Source organism: Perognathus longimembris, chromosome 23 (assembly GCF_023159225.1).
Source record: "Perognathus longimembris pacificus isolate PPM17 chromosome 23, ASM2315922v1, whole genome shotgun sequence".
NCBI classification, from domain to species: domain Eukaryota; kingdom Metazoa; phylum Chordata; class Mammalia; order Rodentia; family Heteromyidae; genus Perognathus; species Perognathus longimembris.
This window is the reverse complement of record NC_063183.1, coordinates 2,079,448-2,086,649: the sequence shown is the minus strand read 5'-3', so window position 1 is coordinate 2,086,649 and position 7,202 is coordinate 2,079,448. Positions and strand designations below refer to the sequence as shown.

General features: G+C 46.5%; 1 non-coding gene across 1 annotated transcript; it reads left to right on the top strand.

Annotated features, from left to right (window-relative positions):
• Positions 1–4,831: 4,831 nt before the first annotated feature.
• On the top strand, positions 4,832–4,913 carry Trnal-uag. Its single transcript has one exon. It is a non-coding gene; the product is annotated as a tRNA-Leu (tRNA).
• The last annotated feature ends 2,289 nt before the right edge of the window (positions 4,914–7,202 follow it).

Below are 7,202 nucleotides of genomic sequence, written 5' to 3'. Positions count from 1 at the left end.
GAAGCCAGCCTGGGCAGAAAAGTCTGTAAAACTCTTATCTTCAGTTAACCACCAAAAAGCAAGGAGTGGAGCTGGGACTCAAGTGGTAGAGTGCCGGCCTTGAGCACAAAAGTTCAAGGACAGTGCCCAAGTTCAAGCCCCAGTACAACACATGCACACACACATACATGTGCACATACACTTACTGGAAATGCTTTGAGCGACTGTGGGACGGTGATGTATGGAGAACTCGGTCTCTTTCCTCTCCTTCCTGTGGCCACAGTGTGACCTTCCAGAAGGGCAGGACCTAACCTGGCCATGTCTAGACATGTAAGTTGAGTGACTGACTCTAAGGCTCTAGCCAGGAGCATTTATTTGCCTCTTATTCTGAAGCAGAACAGATGAAGAGAAAATGAGGTACAGTCAGCTTACAGCAAATACAGGAGCTATTCCTTCATATACTTCCCTTAAGATTAAGGGAACAAGGTCATTTAGGGGAAAATGAAACAAGATAACTTGAGGAAACTGAGGCCTGGTGATGGCAACTCAGAAATATAGTATTTAGAAACACAGAAGGGCCATCTTGGCTTCAAAGAGAGACAACAGGAAGCACCCCTTCCTGAGGGGTGTGTTCCTCACCCCAAGAATGAACACTTGTCTGACATGATGGATGCTTCCTGAGAAAAAGGCTTCCCCAAAAGTCAGCCTCCTCCTGCCCCAAATGCAGATATCCAATGCCTCCTGGTCTCAAGGATGAGGATCTGTTTTCTGGCAGGATGCGTTCTTCCCTGGGAACTCAGAAAGTGACACCAGGTGTGATTCGAGCAAAGACAAAGCACCTAGCTTTACACAACTTTGAAACCAGACCCCCTGCCTTACCCTATAGATACCCCAACAGCCCAAGGAGCTGTGTCTCTCTCTGGGTCTGTCTGTGTGTCTCTCTCTCCAGTGTGTCTTTCTCTTTCTCCTGTGAGAGCACCCACACTCTGTTAGAATGTGCCCCTGCCCTTCCTGTTTGTCTGCTTGTCTGCTTGTTTACTCAATAAAGCTCTGCCAAGTTTTGTTACATTGTGACTTGTCTAGAAATTCTTGTTCTGTGATCAAAGTAAAGACCCTAAGTAATGGTTGGGAATATGGCCTAATGGCATGAAGCCCTGGGTTCTATTCCCCAGCACCACATATACAGAAAACGGCCAGAAGTGGCGCTGTGGCTCAGAGTGGCAGAGTGCTAGCCTTGAGCAAAAAGAAGCGAGGGACAGTGCTCAGGCCCTGAGTCCAAGCCCCAGGACTGCAAAAAAAAAAAAAAAAAAAAAAAGACTTCCTACATTTAAAGGAAAGCTTCACTAAACCTCACCTCCTTCCGGTGACAACTCTGTGTTCAAATGGCATGATGATCTTAACCAAGAAGGAAAAACCAATGGCTGGGTCTGTAGCTCAGTGGTAGAATGAGATGCTCAGCATGTGTGAGGTTCTGTGTTTGATCCCTAGCACCAGAAAAACAAAAAGCAAAAAGAGCAGGGTCCTGGTGGCTCCTGCCTGTAATACTAACTACTCAAGAAGCTACGATCTAAGGACTGTAGTTCGAAGCCAGTCCAGGCAGAAAAGTCCTCCATGAAACTATCTCCAACCACCACCACCACCACCAACAACAAAAACAACTTGGAAGTGGATGTGACTCAAATTGTAGAGTACCAGAAAAAGCCAAGGGAGAGTAGAGGTCCCTCAGTTCCAAGTCCCAGTACCAGCACCAATAAAACAAATGCCAGCTGGGCACTGGTGGCTCACACCTGTGATCCTAGCTACTCAGGAGGCTGAGATCTGAGGATCACAGTTCAAAGCCAGCTCAGGCAGGAAAGTCTGTGAGACTCTTATCTCCATTTAACCACTAGAAAACCAGAAGTGGAGCTGTGGCTCAAAGTGGTAGAGCACTAGCCTTGAGCAGCTCAGGGACAGCACCCAGGCCCTGAGGTCAAGCCCCCATGACTGACAACAATTTAAAAAAGGTCACTTTTCCTACATTTTTTTTGCCAGTCCCGGGGCTTTGACTCAGGGCCTGAGCACTGTCCCTCAAGGCTAGCACTCTACTACATGAGCCATAGCACCACTTCTGTATATGTGGTACTGAGGAATCAAACCCAGGGCTTCATGTATGTGAGGCCAGCACTCTACCACTAGGCCATATTCCCATCCCGCCTACAATTTTGTGTGTGAGTGCACACCAGTCCTGAGGCTTGGACTCAGGGCCTTGGCACTGTCTCTGAGCTTCTTTTGCTCAAGGCTAGTGCTTGATTTCCTTGGAAATAAGAATCTCACAAACTTTTCTGCTTGGGCTGTCTTTGAACCATGATCCTCAGAACTCAGCCTACTGAGTAGCTGAGATTGCAGGTGTGGGCCACCGGCACCCAGCTCCTAGGATTATTCTTGTAGTCAACTCTGTTGTTGGTCCAGGGGATGTAGCACTGGGTGAACAAAACCTGTCTTTCTGGAATTGATGTAGCAGTGCCCCCCATTATTAGGCTAGGAGAGACCCATAAATACTGACAAACAGGGAGCTAGGAGGTGTGCATGGAATGCCGAATGGCCCAGCCAATGACCCAGGAGGGGAGGGCCTTGAGATACTGAGTTATCACCAGCAGTGTGTCTTGGTATCTGGCCTGTATTACCATAATTGATCTTTGACTATTCATTCTCTGACAACCAGAAGAGCGCCTGACACATTGTAGGGGCTCTGGAGGTAGTCACAGAGTGAAAGTGTGGAATCTTCCCAGCCAGTCCTGTGGGGTGGGCCCTCCATTCCAGTGATGAGCAACACAGGCCCAGACAGAAGGGCATTTCCCCAGGTCACACAGCCCATCAATGCTCAGGAGGGTCAGTTCTGCACTGCATTTGCTTTTCATTACTACTGGAACAAACTCAGTGAGTCAACGCAACATAAAATGATTGCTTTTACTATTCTGGAGGCCATATGTCAGACATATGGGTTCCCATTTGGAGGTTCCAGGGGAGGCCTCAGTTTCCTGACTTTGTCCAGCTTGCAAAGGCTGCTAGTATTCCTTGGTCTCCCCGAAGTGTGTACACCATCGTGTTACCATTGACAATTCCTGTCTCCCTCTTGGATGCTTTGTGTGTGTGTGTGTGTGTGTGTGTGTGTGTGTGTGTGTAGCTTAAACTCAGGGTCTGTATACTGTCCCTGAGCCCTTTTGCTCAAAGCTAGCACTATACCACTTTGAGCCACAGCTCTGCTTCTGGTTTTCAGGTGGTTAATTGGAGAAAAAAAAGTTTCATGGACTTTCTTCCTGGGCTGGCTATTATTATTATTATTACCTTTTATTTTTTTAAATTTATTGTAAAGGTGATACACAGAGGGGCTACAATGACCTAAGTCAGGTAATAAGTACCTTTCCTTTTGAATAATGTCACATCTCATTCTTTCCGGGCTGTCTTTGAACTGAGTGTGTGTGTGCTGGTTCTGCCTCATATTCTCATTTGGCCTTTTCTGCTCAAGACTGCTCAAGTGCTCTGCTACTTGAGCCACAGCTCTACTTCTAGCATTGTGCTGGTTAATTGGAGAAAAGAGTCTTACTCTTTACTGCCTGGGCTGGCTTGGAACCACATTCAACGTCAGCCTACTAAGTAGGTAGGATTGATTACAGGTGTGAGCCACAAGCACTGGGCCCTGGCGATGACCTTGGGAATAGATAGGACACTTACTGCATCTGAAGATCTTGAATTTAATTCCAGCTGTAAAGTTCCTTTTGCCACCTAAGGGAACATCCTTATGTGTTCTTTTGCCAGTTTAACATATACACTGTCCTTATAAACCTGTGTGTTGGCTCTTTTCCTTACTGATGCAAGGAAATGTACAACCACATAGAAATTTATGGGGGGAATCCCCCCAAACCTAGGATGATTTGAAACTGCTGTGGAAAGATGAAGAAGGCTTGAACATGCTCAAAGGAGAGTTGAATTCTATTTACCAGTGTTTGCTTTGCTTTGGGCATGAAATCCAGGGCCTTGAACGTGTTAGGCAAGTGCTCTACCACTGAACTAGTTTCATTCCTTTAAAAATATTTTTATTATCTTTACACAGGCCCCATTCTTTTTATTTATTTATTTAAAAGATTTGAGGAAGGGCAGGGACAGGAGGGGATAGGAGGGGGAAGCTGGGGAAAAACATTATCTCAGTATGGCATGTAATCTCTCTGTATAACGCCTTAATAATAACAATAAAATTATACTTTAGAAAGATTTGAGGCAGATCTGAGAGATGTTAACAGTTCTGAAACGTGGGTAATGAAGGTTTGATGTACTGGACTCTGAATTTGTTGCATTTTTCTAAAATGTCTTGGAACATGAAAAAAATGTCTTGGGAGGCCGGTGACCGCTAGCTATGGCTGGACAACTGGGATAAATTATCCAAGGTAAAATGGGTTACTATTTGTGACCGAGGGGCCTCACACCTGCCAGGAAAGTAGTACAGGGTCACAGGTGCAAACCTGGGCCCTCCCCGCCGCCCTGCCGGGGAGAGCGGCGGCGCAGCACTGCCACCTGGTGGTCGCAGGCAGCATCTCGTTGGGAAAAGCAATAAAAGTCAAATTTCACTCGTGTGAGGACGGCATTAGCGTTTAACACCCTAGGAACTCATTGTTCCTTTATAGTAGTTCACACCTACTTACACTTGCTGCTGTCGTTTATGAGACCATCGTGATTAACCACTCCAAAAAGTTAGGGCTGAGCATGAATCTGACGCCAGCCTCACACTGAGCATGCGCCAACCTCTGAAGGCGGCGCTTGCACTGCGGTCTGCGTCGTCACACTAACATTACTAAGGAGGAGAGCACCGCAAGCGGGCGGTAGCGTGGCCGAGTGGTCTAAGGCGCTGGATTTAGGCTCCAGTCATTTCGATGGCGTGGGTTCGAATCCCACCGCTGCCACACCCGAATGGTTGCTTTTTCTACTACAAAGTTCCGTTTCTCCATTTTTTTTTCCTTAAAAACAAAATTTCCCCTACCTCAGACTTTCACTTTTTTAAAATAAGGGAGTGGAGAAGGATACCAAGTCCTCACTCTAGCCCAGTGCACACCTCTCTCGTCCAATTCTATTTTTTTTCTATTCTTTTCAAACAAAACAATGCAAAACAAACAAACAAAACATTACAGGAGGGGAGGGCCGGGGATCCTCCGGGCTGCATTTTTTATAAGCTGATTTGCTGAATGGTAAACCCTTTCTACTACCTAAGGGAATAAAAAATTAAAAAATTACACGATCTGCTCCCTTTTTTTCCATTTTCCCCCTCTTTTTATCTTGAACACCTCCCAATGTCCTAAAAAGCTGTCTAGGTCTAACTGCTTCTAGGCCTGAAGCAACGGGAATCAGCAGGAATGAGGTGTCCTTACCTGAGGAGACTGTAATACCCTGCATTAGGGAGGCACTGGGGAGGGGCGGCAGCTGGTGCATAGCCTTGGGAGGCTCTGCCGGATTCCCATGAGCCTCTGTGCCTGCAGAGGTTGGGTAGGTGGAGTGGGCCCCACATTGGGATGTCAACCTTGAGGTCTCAGTGCCAGCTTCCTACATGCAAAGGCTAGCCTTTGCTTATTCATTCAACAACTAGCTACTATATCAGAAACCCAACTCATCCAGAGGTCCCATTGCCCGAGCAAGGCAATCATGTAAACACATTTACAGATTTTTTAAAAATTTACTACTATTATCTTTTCTGGTGCCAGTTCTGGGGCTTGAACTCATGGCTAGGGCATTCTCCCTTAGCGTTTCCCACTTAAGGCTGGCACTCTACCACTTGATCTTGAGTAGCTAGGATTCCAGGCGTGAGTCACGAGTGCCTGGCTTAATTTCATTATTAATTACACATCTGAGGGAAGTTCGGCAGGAGACTTGTTAACCTGGATGAGGGGAAGTAAGGAGGTAACATTTAGCTTGTCTTGATACTGGATACCAGGCACCTGAAGGTGGCAGTGAGGCCCGGTGCTGTGGACGTAACTCAGGGATGCTAGCAGAATGGACCTAGCAAGAGAGGAGGCTGAAATTGGGTGCCCGTGACTCATGCTTGTAATCATAGCTACTCAGGAGGCTGAGATCTGAGGATCACCCTTCAAAGCCAGCCTGTGCAGACAAATTCGAGACACTTATCTATAGTTACCCAGCAAGAGCCAGAAGTGGAGGTGTGGCTCAAGAGCTAGAGCTACAGGTTGGAGCACAAAAGCCAAGGAAAGAAGCCCTGAGTTCAAGCCCCAGTACTGCCCCTCCTGCCAAATCATATAAATGAACGCCATTAGCAGGGCCCTGGTGGCTTACCCCTGTAATCCTAGCTACTCAGGACGCTGGGATGGAGGATCCCATTGGAAGTCAGCTTGTCTTGGAAAGCCTATGAGACTGTTATCTCCATTGAGCCTAAAGAGGATGTATGGCTCAAGTGGTAGAGTGCCAGCCTTGAGTGAGACCCCAAAGGAGAGTGCAAGGCCCTGACTTCAAGCCCCAGTACTGGCACAAAATAAACAAATGAATTTAAAAAGATAAAGTTCTTTGGGCATCAGCAGACATAAAGGATTATTATTGATTACTGCACACAGACAATCCTACTTAGAAGAAAGAAGAGCACACTTTCTTCCTTCTTCACAATAGAGAGACACTTCTCTGATTGCAGACTTCCCTGCTACCATAGGCATGTGATTATTTTCTTCTGTGGCAGGAGCCATGGTGCTGCTTCAGCTAATCCCAGTGGGCACACATGCATACACACACATAGATACATGATCTGTTCACACACTAGTATTTTGGTACCCACAGTCCATTTCAAAATGTAGGTGCAGTTTCTCTAGAGAGCTGGGCTGTATTAAGATCTGTGGTAGCATGGTGCTGGCAGCTCACACCTGTAATCCGAGGCCAACATCTGAAGATCACAGTTTAAAGCCAGCCTGGCAGAAATGTCTGTGAGACTCTTATATGCAATTAACCACCAGAAAACCAGAAGTGGTGCAGTGGCTCAAAACAAAGTGGTAGGACAAAAGAGCCTCAGGATCAGCACCCGGGCCCAGAGTTCAACCTCTGATACACACACACACACACATACACACACAAAATCTGTGGTGGTGGTGCTGAGAATGGTGGAAGGAGTAATACTGATCACGATGTTTTGCATTCATAAACTGACATGTTGAATTAACCCCCCTTTGGAGTACTTAAAAAATTTTTTTAAAAGGAAGTTC